The sequence below is a fragment of the Salmo salar genome, chromosome 23 (genome assembly GCF_965601325.2).
Source record: "Salmo salar chromosome 23, fSalSal1, whole genome shotgun sequence".
Classification (NCBI taxonomy): domain Eukaryota; kingdom Metazoa; phylum Chordata; class Actinopteri; order Salmoniformes; family Salmonidae; genus Salmo; species Salmo salar.
In genome coordinates, this window is record NC_138313.1 from 42,385,792 (window position 1) to 42,398,684 (window position 12,893).

Consider the following 12,893-nt stretch of genomic DNA (forward strand, 5'->3'; position numbering starts at 1 on the left):
AGGATTGAGGTCAGGGCTTTGTGATGGCCACTCCAATACCTTGACTTTGTTGTCCTTAAGCCATTTTGCCACAACTTTGGAAGTATGCTTGGGGTCATTGTCCATTTGGAAGACCTATTTGCGACCAAGCTTTAACTTCCTGACTGATGTCTTGAGATGTTGCTTCAATATGTCCACATCATTTTATTTCCTCATGATGCTATCTATTTTGTGAAGTGCACCAGTCCCTCCTACAGCAAAGCACCCCCACAACATGATGCTGCCACCTCTGTGCTTCATGGTTGGGATGGTGTTCTTCACCTTGCAAGCCTCCCCCTTTTTCCTCCAAACATAATGATGGTCATTATGGCCAAACAGTTCTATTTTTGTTTCATCAGACCAGAGGACATTTCTCCAAAAAGTAGAGACCTAAGACTTAAATTGCTTGTGTCAACTTGAGAAGTAGGCCAGTTAGCAAACTTTACCCAGCTAGGTTAGCAAAGAAAACATAAAGTAATTTAAAGTTGGCTAGCAATAAAGATTAGGCCTAGTTATAGTATTATTGTACAGTATATATATATTCTATCTATTAGATTAAACAGTAACACATAGACATAAATCGGCATTTAACAATTTCGATTACAGTTTTGATTACAGTTAATAACAATTTTTTCAGCATATTACCCATAAGGCAGTGCAATCTACACCATATTTAAGGTATTATACTGTGCATTCTACAGTGTTTTACTGTTGAAATTACAGAAAAGTCTTACAGTGTAGGCTGAACACACAACAAAATCAAAGGTGTACCTTTAATTCGGAAAGTGTCCCACTGAACTGGTGTTAAAATAACACTTTTGAACGTGTTAAAGATTTTACTATGTTGCAGTGTTTCTCATTTAACTCTGGAAAGAGCCAAGAACTTGAGAGGAATGTATACACTACATGACCAAAAGTAGGTGGACACCTGCTCATCGAACATGGAGGCATTGTCATGCTGAAACAGGAAAGGGCCTTCCCCAAACTGTTGCCACAAAGTTGGAAGAACAGAATCGTCTACAGTGCCATTGTATGCTGTAGCATTCCTCCACTGGAACTAAGGGGCCTAGCCTGAACAATGGAAAACAGTCCATGGCCAATATTTCTCCTCCACCAAACTTTACAGTTGGCACTATGCATTCAGGCCGGAAGTGTTCTCCTGGCATCCGCCAAACCCAGATTTGTCTGTCAGACTACTAGATGGTGAAGCGCGTATGTACACTAGATACATTACATATACAAAAGTAGAGTCCGGAGTCCAATGGTGGCGAGCTTTACACAACTCCAGCAGACGCTTGGTATTGCACATGGTGATCTCAGGCTTGTGTGCGGTTGCTCGGCCATGGAAACCCATTTCATAAATCTCCCGACAAACAGTTCTTGTGCTGACGTTGCTTCCAGAGGCAGTTTGGAACTCGGTAGTGAGTGTTGCAACCGAGGACAGACGATTTTAAAACGCTATGCGCTTCAGCGGTCCCGTTCTGTGAACTACCACTTCACTGCTTGGACGTTGTTGCTCTTAGACATTTCCACTTCACAATAATAGCACTTACAGTTGACCGGGGCAGCACTAGAAGGGCAGAAATTTGACAAATTGACTTGTTGGAAAGGTGGTATCCTATGACGGTGCCACGTTGAAAGTCACTGAGCTCTTCATTAAGGCCATTCTACTGCCAATGTTTGACTAACATGTCAGCAACTGGCGTGGCTGAAATAGCTGAATCCACTCATTTGAAGGGGTGTCCACATACTTTTGCATATATAGTGTATCTTCCTCAATGAGGACGAGACTGAAGCTATACGCAAGAAGAGCAAAGAACTTATCCCAGCCATGAAAGCTGCCAGAGCGCGTGGGGACATCTGCTATGACAGGCTCATTGACCATCCTCCCTCCCAATAGCCTGGAAGGGATGAGAGAGCCAAGCCTATGGGTTTGTAGCTTCAACCACGCAGCACACACACACACACTTACACACACCAGTTGATTAATGGACTGCTGAATGTATATTTTTTTCTCTTGCTTTATTTGCTCTTTTCCATATTATGTCTATCTCTGATAAGCTACCCAAAAAGGGTTGAAAATATGTTTTATTGTGAAACAAACAATATTGAAAACTTGAGCGTGCATGACTATTCACCCCCCCCCCCCCCCAAAGTAAATACTTTGTAGAGCCCCCTTTTGCAGCAATTACAGCTGCAAGTCTCTTGGGGTGTGTCTCTATAAGCTAGGCACATCTAGCCAGTGGGATTTTTGCCCATTCTTCAAGGCAAAACTGCTCCAGCTCCTTCAAGCTGGATGGGTTCCACTGGTGTACAGCAATCTCTAAGTCATACCACAGATTCTCAATTGGATTGAGGTCTGGGATTTGACCAGGCCATTCCAAGGCATTTAAATGTTTCCCCTTAAACCACTCGAGTGTTACTTTAGCAGTATGCTTAGGGTCATTGTCCTGCTGGAAGGTGAACCTCCATCCCAGTCTCAAATCTCTGGAAGACTGAAACAGTTTTCCCTCAAGAATTTCCCTGTATTTAGCGCTATCCATCATTCCTTCAATTCTGACCAATTTCCCAGTCCCTCCCGATGAAAAACATCCCCACAGCATGATGCTGCCACCACCATGCTTCACTATGGGGATGGTGGTCTCAAGGGTGATGAGAGGTGTTGAGTTTGGGCCAGACAAAGCTTTTTCTTGATGGCCATAAAGCTACATTTTAGTCTCATCTCAACACCTACAGTGTAAAACACAACACTTGATTGAGAGTAAACTGGACTCACTTTCTTAGTGCTGATGCTGTTACACTTTCTCAGTGTAAGAAATTAACACCTCTAGTGTTACAGTAACTCATTCTGGGGTGTTGTTTTAAGACTGTATGGTGTAAAGCCTAATATATATAGATATTTCCCGGGATGCCTTGCCTTTTCGAGTAAAACCTAGAGTTACCACCCAAGACTGTATTTGTTAGTGACAGAGACATGGTTGTTGAATTAAATCTCATTTGAGTCTCTGGCCTTCACCAAGTGAGGTTTTAGGCAAATCTAAACTCTTTAGGACAATACATATATACACTGCTCAAAAAAATAAAGGGAACACTTAAACAACGCAATGTAACTCCAAGTCAATCACACTTCTGTGAAATCAAACTGTCCACTTAGGAAGCAACACTGATTGACAATACATTTCACATGCTGTTGTGCAAATGGAATAGACAACAGGTGGAAATTATAGGCAATTAGCAAGACACCCCCAATAAAGGAGTGGTTCTGCAGGTGGTGACCACAGACCACTTCTCAGTTCCTATGCTTCCTGGCTGATGTTTTGGTCACTTTTGAATGCTGGCGGTGCTTTCACTCTAGTGGTAGCATGAAACGGAGTCTACAACCCACACAAGTGGCTCAGGTAGTGCAGCTCATCCAGGATGGCACATCAATGCGAGCTGTGGCAAGAAGGTTTGCTGTGTCTGTCAGCGTTGTGTCCAGAGCATGGAGGCGCTACCAGGAGACAGGCCAGTATCTCAGGAGACGTGGAGGAGGCCGTAGGAGGGCAACGACCCAGCAGCAGGACCGCTACCTCCGCCTTTGTGCAAGGAGGAGCAGGGGGAGCACTGCCAGAGCCCTGCAAAATGACCTCCAGCAGGCCACAAATGTGCATGTGTCTGCTCAAACGGTCAGAAACAGACTCCATGAGGGTGGTATGAGGGCCCGACGTCCACAGGTGGGGGTTGTGCTTACAGCCCAACATCGTACAGGACGTTTGGCATTTGCCAGAGAACACCAAGATTGGCAAATTCGCCACTGGCGCCCTGTGCTCTTCACAGATGAAAGCAGGTTCACACTGAGCACGTGACAGACGTGACAGAGTCTGGAGACGCCGTGGAGAACGTTCTGCTGCCTGCAACATCCTCCAGCATGACCGGTTTGGCGGTGGGTCAGTCATGGTGTGGGGTGGCATTTCTTTGGGAGGCTGCACAGCCCTCCATGTGCTCGCCAGAGGTAGCCTGACTGCCATTAGGTACCGAGATGAGATCCTCAGACCCCTTGTGAGACCATATGCTGGTGCGGTTGGCCCTGGGTTCCTCCTAATGCAAGACAATGCTAGACCTCATGTGGCTGGAGTGTGTCAGCAGTTCCTGCAAGAGGAAGGCATTGATGCTATGGACTGGCCCGCCCGTTCCCCAGACCTGAATCCAATTGAGCACATCTGGGACATCATGTCTCGCTCCATCCACCAACGCCACGTTGCAGCACATACTGTCCAGGAGTTGGCGGATGCTTTAGTCCAGGTCTGGGAGGAGATCCCTCAGGAGACCATCTGCCACCTCATCAGGAGCATGCCCAGGCGTTGTAGGGAGGTCATACAGGCACGTGGAGGCCACACAAACTACTGAGCCTCATTTTGACTTGTTTTAAGGACATTACATCAAAGTTGGATCAGCCTGTAGTGTGGTTTTCCACTTTAATTTTGTGTGTGACTCCAAATCCAGACATCCATGGGTTGATAAATTGGATTTCCATTGATTCTTTTTGTGTGATTTTGTTGTCAGCACATTCAACTATGTAAAGAAAAAAGTATTTAATAAGATTATTTCATTCATTCAGATCTAGGATGTGTTATTTTAGTGTTCCCTTTATTTTTTGGAGCAGTATAGTAAGGACGTACTTTGATGGCTTAGTTTTACCTGAACCACAGTGATGTTAGAGAAGCTCTTTATTTACAGGCCACATCAGGCCTGCAAGTCACATTATGCTGGCATGCAAAGTGATATTTAATTCCTATAGGAATCCAGCCCGAGTTAGGATATCCTACAGTTGTAACAAAAAACAGAAGTGTTTCGGCCATCCAGGACCAGAATTGAACAGCCCTGTTATAGAGTAAGCATTTCAATAAGCCTCATGATGTGCTTAACATTTTTAAGTGTTACATTTCTAGTGTTGATTCAGGAGTTTAATTAACTCTGTAATAGTTAAACACTCAGTGGTGTAAAATAATCCCAGTGTTGGTGTTAATAACCAAAGTTGAGTGTGATGTGTTAGTTTTACTCAATGGAGAGTAAAAACATTCCCATCAAAACCACACCCATCATTATCACATTTCCCAGCATGCTCTACAGCAGTGGTTCCCAAACTTTTTATAGTCCCGTACCCCTTCAAACATTCAACCTCTAGCTGTGTACCCCCTCTAGCACCAGGGACAGTGCACTCTGAAATATTGTTTTTTGCCATCATTGTAAGCCTGCCACACACAAACTATACGATACATTTATTAAACATAAGAATGAATGTGAGTTCTTTTGTCACAACCCAGCTCGTGGGAAGAGACAAAGAACTCTTATAGGACCAGGGCACAAATAATGATAATGATCGATAATTTTGCTCTTTATTTAGCCATCTTACATATAAAACCTTATTTGTTCATCAAAAATTGTGAATAACTCACCACAGGTTAATGAGAAGGGTGTGCTTAAAATGATGCACATAACTCTGCAATGTTGTATTGGAGAGTTTCAGTCTTAAATAATTTTCCACACACAGTCTGTGCCTGTATTTTGTTTTCATGCTAGTGAGGGCTGAGAATCCACTCTCAAATAGGTACGTGGTTGCAAAGGGCACCAGTGTCTTAACAGCACGATTTGCCAAGGCAGGATACTCTGAGCACAGCCCAATCCAGAAATCTGGCAGTGGCTTCTGATTAAATTCAATTTTCACAGAACTGCTTGTTCCAATTTTGATGAGGCTCTCTTGTTCAGATATCGGTAAGTGGACTGGAGGCAGGGCATGAAAGGGATAATGAATCTAGTTGTTCGTGTCATCCGTTTCGGGAAAGTGCCTGCGTGATTGCGCACCCAACTCACTCAGGTGCTTCGCTATATCACATTAGACATTGTCCGTAAACTTGAGTTCATTTGCACACAAAAAACATACAATGATGGAAAGACCTGTGTGTTGTCCTTGTTAATGCAGACAGAGAAGAGCTGCAACTTCTTAAGCATAGCCTCAATTTTGTCCCCCGCACATTGAATATAGTTGCGGAGAGTCCCTGTAATCCTAGATTCAGATTTTTCAGGCGTGTGAGAAACTCGCCATCATGCAAGCGGTCAGACAAGTGAAAATGATGGTCAGTAAAGAAAACAATAAGCTCGTTTCTCAATTAAAAAAAAAGTGTCAATACTTTGCCCCTTGATAACCAGCGCACTTCCGTATGTTGTAAAAGCACTAGATAGTCGCTGCCCATATCATTGCACAGTGCAGAATATACACAAGAGTTCAGGGGCCATGCTTAAACAAAGTTAACAACTTTCACTGTAGTGTCCAAAATGTCTTTCAAGCTGTCAGGCATTCCCTTGGCAGCAAGAGCCTCTCAGTGGATGCTGCAGTGCACCCAAATGGCGTCGGGAGAAACTGCTTGCACTCCACTATGTCTCCCTGTTATGGCTTTTGCACCATCAGTACTGATACCAACATGAGCAGCAGATACGTTTAGCTACATACGGACCGTTAGTGGAATTCCCGTGAGAGAGTAACGTTAATGTGATTGGATGTTAATTATTTGACTAGGCTACCTGTATTTGACCTTGTGTTGTTATTTCACTGAACACTAGATGCTTTAATTTTATTTTTGGCACTGAAACGAGGCTACTCAGTCAAGAAAAAAACCTCACCCAAATGTATAGCCCCGATGTGAAGATTTTTATATATATATATATATATATATATATATACATACATACAGTGGGGGAAAAAAGTATTTGATCCCCTGCTGATTTTGTACGTTTGCCCACTGACAAAGAAAGGATCAGTCTATAATTTTAATGGTAGGTTTATTTGAACAGTGAGAGACAGAATAACAACAAAAATATCCAGAAAAATACAGGTCAAAAATGTTATAAATTGATTTGCATTTTAATGAGGGAAACAAGTATTTGACCCCCTCTCAATCAGAAAGATTTCTGGCTCCCAGGTGTCTTTTATACAGGTAACGAGCTGAGATTAGGAGCACACTCTTAAAGGGAGTGCTCCTAACCGCAGCTTGTTACCTGTAAAAAAGACACCTGTCCACAGAAGCAATCAATCAATCAGATTCCAAACTCTCCACCATGGCCAAGACCAAAGAGCTCTCCAAGGATGTCAGGGACAAAATTGTAGACCTACACAAGGCTGGAATGGGCTACAAGACCATCGCCAAGCAGCTTGGTGAGAAGGTGACAACATTTGGTGCGATTATTCGCAAATTGAAGAAACACAAACGAACTGTCAATATCCCTCGGCCTGGGGCTCCATGCAAGATCTCACCTCGTGGAGTTGCAATGATCATGAAAACAGTGAGGAATCAGCCCAGAACTACACGGGAGGATCTTGTCAATGATCTCAAGGCAGCTGGGACCATAGTCACCAAGAAAACAATTGGTAACACACTACGCCGTGAAGGACTGAAATCCTGCAGCGCCCGCAAGGTCCCCCTGCTCAAGAATACATATACATGCCCATCTGAAGTTTGCCAATGAACATCTGAATGACTCAGAGGACAACTGGTGAAAGTGTTGTGGTCAGACGAGACCAAAATTGAGCTCTTTGACATCAACTCAACTCGCCGTGTTTGGAGGAGGAGGAATGCTGCCTATGACCCCAAGAACACCATCTCCACCGTCAAACATGGAGGTGGAAACATTATGCTTTGGGGGTGTTTTTCTGTTAAGGGGACAGGACAACTTCACCGCATCAAAGGGACGATGGACGGGGCCATGTACCGTCAAATCTTGGGTGAGAACTTCCTTCCCTCAGCCAGGGCATTGCAAATGGGTTGTGGATGGGTATTCCAGCATGACAATGACCCAAAACACACGGCCAAGGCAACAAAGGAGTGGCTCAAGAAGAAGCACATTAAGGTCCTGGAGTGGCCTAGCCAGTCTCCAGACCTTAATCCCATAGAAAATCTGTGGAGGGAGCTGAAGGTTCGAGTTGCCAAACGTCAGCCTCGAAACCTTAATGACTTAATGATCTGCAAAGAGGAGTGGGACAAAATCCCTCCTGAGATGTGTGCAAACCTGGTGGCCAGCTACAAGAAATGTCTGACCTCTGTGATTGCCAACAAGGGTTTTGCCACCAAGTACTAAGTCATGTTTTGCAGAGGGGTCAAATACTTATTTCCCTCATTAAAATGCTAATAATTTTATAACATTTTTGACATGCGTTTTCTGGATTTTTTTTTTGTTATTCTGTCTCTCACTGTTCAAATAAACCTACTATTAAAATTATAGACTGATCATTTCTTTGTAAGTGGGAAAACATACAAAATCAGCAGGGGATCAAATACTTTTTTCCCCCACTGTATATATATATAAAAAAATGTGAATCACATTTTTATTTGGCGTACCCCCGACAGCATTGAGTGTACCCGTACCCCAGTTTGGGAAAACCTGCTCTACTGCATTTAAACAAATTATTGTTACTCTAAAGTTTATGGAATTGTGTTAAGATGGTCATACCATGGATCATTTAGATATTTGATTTTGAATTTTAGGACCCCTTTAGGTATTCCCCCCCCCCACACTTTTTTTTACAAAGTTATTTGATAAAATATAGAATTTGGCCTGTATTACTATAGCCCATAGAAATGCATTGTATAACACATTAATAAAAAGCAAAAAAACTGTAAAAAAATAAATCTTAAGAAATAAGGTTTTGAAGTGTCTGTCCTATGTTTAGGAGATAAAAGAAGGCTCAGCAAATATTTTTGTTTTTATTGGACACATATTTAACCTCTTATTTTTGTTTGCGCAAAACTACCTCCATACTTCCATTTGCTTGTATGGGTTACCTTCAAACGAGTCTTGTGACACTTGTGGGGGTCGTAAAGCAAAATGGAGAACACCATTGTTTTCACGAGAGTCATAATAGTTTGCACTCAAATGGTCCGGACTCTACAGACAGAAGTTGGCACATCAGTGTTACTGACTTTAGACGAGTCCCGTAACACTTGTGCAAAACGTAAACCGTTCGGACGTTACATATGTTTTTGTGAGAAGACGGATTTTCGGGATGTCTCATGGTTTGACAAACACACTGTAAATCAACCACTTTCCTCCATACATGCGGAAGATGACATAGACAGATGTGGTCGATTGAGATAAAGCCCATGCAAAAAAAACAGATATCTCTAGTTTAAACTGACGGATTTTGATGGGGATTTTTTTTATTACGTGCGTCAATCAACACTAGGTAACACTGGCCAATTTGCTGTGTAGTTATGTAATCTGAAGTTATGGGCCAGTGTCGTACCACTTTTCATAGGTTTGTGTGTTCACACAATGTAATTTGCGTGCAGGGGGACAGATATACAGAGATGTACAAGGTTAATATGTAAAAAAATAAATGATTAATAAATAAACTAAAGGTTTAAAGGTTCTGTTTTGACTCAGGCTTGCCTCAAAAGTTTTCAATTACAGTGTTTGTACTCTTATGCAACTTTGCACATATGCTTTACTTTAAGAACACATTTTAGGCACGTCGGCCGGGTTGAGGGGTGGTAGTGGTGGTGTCTGAATTAGATAAGGTTTGTGGGGGGTAGAAGTGATAAATAGCAAAAGGCATGTGGCGTGTTGAATACCATGCTGCAGTTCAGAGGGTTGACAGCATCACAGTGAGCACCATTTATAAGAGACAGAGCTAAAAGACGTTGTTTACAATAATTGGTCATTCAATTACTAATGTTGCTCAGTTCGCTATTATGTTCTGCCAGGTTCATCATTTTTAAATGTCCCGCCAAAATTCTCTCAATTTGGGGTTTATGCTTTTGTAAAAAATATATATAAACACCACCATAGTGCGCAAACATGAAATTTAAAACATGTGTGCCTCACCACTTGATAGCAATAAACATTTTGATAAAAAGCAAAATAAACATTCCTGTTGCACCTGTGACTTTGTTTTGTGTAATTGAGAACAAATAAATGTAGTATGCTAAAAGTCCACATAATATATAAAAAATACATATTAATAAGATAGTTCACCCAAAAATGACAAAATGACAGTGGGTACATTTACATGCACACAATAATACGAAGATTCATATAATAGTTTGATTAAAACATTTACATACTTTGCAAGATGAACCATGTCCCTAATAATCATGTTTACATGGACACATCTGAAATCAGGCTGCCTGATGGGACTTTGAAAATGCAGAAAATCAGCAATCAATCAAAACGCACTATCACAGCAACTTTATCATTTTGGGGAAACATATTCGATTCTGAGTTTGAACATATATAACATTTTTATGTGAAAAATTTCTAGGATCCATACTTTCACGCCCTTCTCAATTTACGTTAACAACATAGCTCAGACAGTAGGAAGCTCTCTCACCCATTTATATGCAGATGATACAGTCTCCCCGGATTTTGTGTTAAACACTACAACAAAGGTTTGTGTCCAACAAAAGCTTTCTCTGCCCTTAACCTTGTTCTGAACACCTCCAAAACAAAGGTCATGTGGTTTGGTAAGAAGAATGCCCCTCTCCCCACAGGTGTGATTACCACCTCTGAGGGTTTAGCGCTTGAGGTAGTCACCTCATACAAGTAGTTGGGAGTATGGCTAGATGGTACACTGTCTGTCTCTTAGCACATATCCAAGCTGCAGGCTAAGGTTAAATCTAGACTTCGTTTCCTCTATAATAATCGATACTCTTTCAGCCTAGTTGCCAATGAACCCTAATTCTGATGACCATCCTATCCATGCCAGGTTATGGAGATGTAATTTATAGATCGGCCGGTAAGGGTGCTCTCGATCGTCTAGATGTTATTTACCATTCGGCCATCAGATTTACCACCAATGCTCCTTATAGGACACATCACTGCACTCTTTACTCTTCTGTAAACTGGTAATCTCTGTATACCCGTCGCAAGACCCACTGGTTGATTCTTATTTATAAAACCCTCTTAGGCCTCACTCCTCCCTATCTGAGTTATCTACTGCAGCCCTGATCCTCCACATACAACACCCGTTCTGCTAGTCACATTCTGTTAAAGGTCCCCAAAGCACACACATCCCTGGGTCGCTCTTCTTTTCAGTTCACTGCAGCTAGCGACTGGAACGAGCTGCAAAAAACACACAAACTGGACAGTTTTATCTCAATCTCTTCATTCAAAGACTCAATCATGGACACTCTTACTGACACTTGTGGCTGCTTTGCGTGATATATTGTTGTCTCTACCTTCTTGCCCTTTGTGCTGTTGTCTGTGCCCTATAATGTTTGTACCATGTTTTGTGCTGCTACCATGTTGTGCTGCTGCCATGTTGTGTTGCTATGGTGTTGTTGTCATGTTGTGTTGCTGCCATGCTGTGCTGTTGTCTTAGGACTCTCTTTATGTAGTGTTGTGGTGTCTCTCTTGTCATGATGTTTGTTTTGTCCTACATTTTTTGTTTTAATCCCAGCCTCCGTCCCAGCTGGAAGCCTTTTGCCTTTTTGTAGGCAGCCATTGTAAATAAGAATTTGTTTTCAACCTCCCCTCCTTAGTTAAATAAAGGTTAAATAAAATATAAATAAATGTACGATTTTCCGAACTCACTTCACTCATGCAAAAGGCTTGCGCTGCTCGTGCTAGCACATGCACAGATCAAATACACTGCTGGAACTCCGATTAAGGCGTTCCAATCTAGGTGTTTTAATCAGCTTATGCTTACTTTGATTATGACCTTATGCTGATTAAAGAAAATCAGAGTACGGTGAAACATAAAACAAAAATCTCTTAAGAGGTGCTGAAGAAGCTGGTAAGGCCAGATTCTTGATAACTGGCTTTGTCAGGTGGGTAAGTGTGTTCTCTTGACCTTTCCAAAAAGTCAATGGATCAGAATCCTATGGGGCACATGGTTCACTCAAGTATGTTGCGATTTCAACAGCAGCGTTGTTGGCGGCCATGAACATGGATTTACTACTGGAACGGTCAGTCATGTACTCAAGAGTTTAGAGCGTGACTGTGTTGGAGGGGTTGCGGGTACGGTACCTCTGCATATCCAGAAGAGGGGTGAACTTTGCAAGGAGAAGATCCTTCATACTATTTGCCTCATCCCCAGAACACCAATCCACTTTGAAGCGTGGATCCAGGCATGTTGCCAACTGAAACACTCCATCACTTCAACAGCCGTTTTTCTCTGAGAGCTTCATGGTTTTAAGCATTTTGTTGTAGGGACATTTGCAAGGCATTTGTAAGGCGAGGACCTTTGGCACATGTTATGGAATTAGCTGCTGGTTACAACCTGGTCCCCCTGGACCATTTCAGTGGCATCTGTAAAATGGCTCCAGAGTTTCACAAAGCTTTCAGATGTTTTTCCATGTCAGTGGCAGTGAGCTTGCATGAGTCATGGAGCCGACTGAGGACTTCTGGTGTAACTCTCAGAATTGACCTGAGCATCTTCAGCTAGCTATTCCATCTTGTCGCATTTTAAGTCTTTAGTTTGTTGTGGGCCTCCAGTAGCTCTGTATGGTTTCGGACAATATTCTAGACACCTTGCCTAGCACTTGTCTAAATGAGCCAGCCTGCTCTGGGGCATCACGGACAACCAGTTGGATAGTGAGAGCAAAGCATGAACTACGTTCAGGTGGAAAGTTCTTCAGTTTGTCACATACAGACACAACTTCCAACTCAACATCATCATGAAAAAAATGGGCCCAATTTAAGCACACATGTAACAAAATAACACATTTAAAATGTTTTAGTGCATTATCCTTGTGCAGATGCCATCATCATCAGTCTCCTTTGATAAGATGGTGCCGACGGAGTAGGGCATTATCTTACGAGTTCCAACCCAACTTTGCTATTTAGTGGCTTTTTTCGTGTTTATCTTAATTTTTTTTGTACAGAAAGTTTGGTCCCGCTTTATT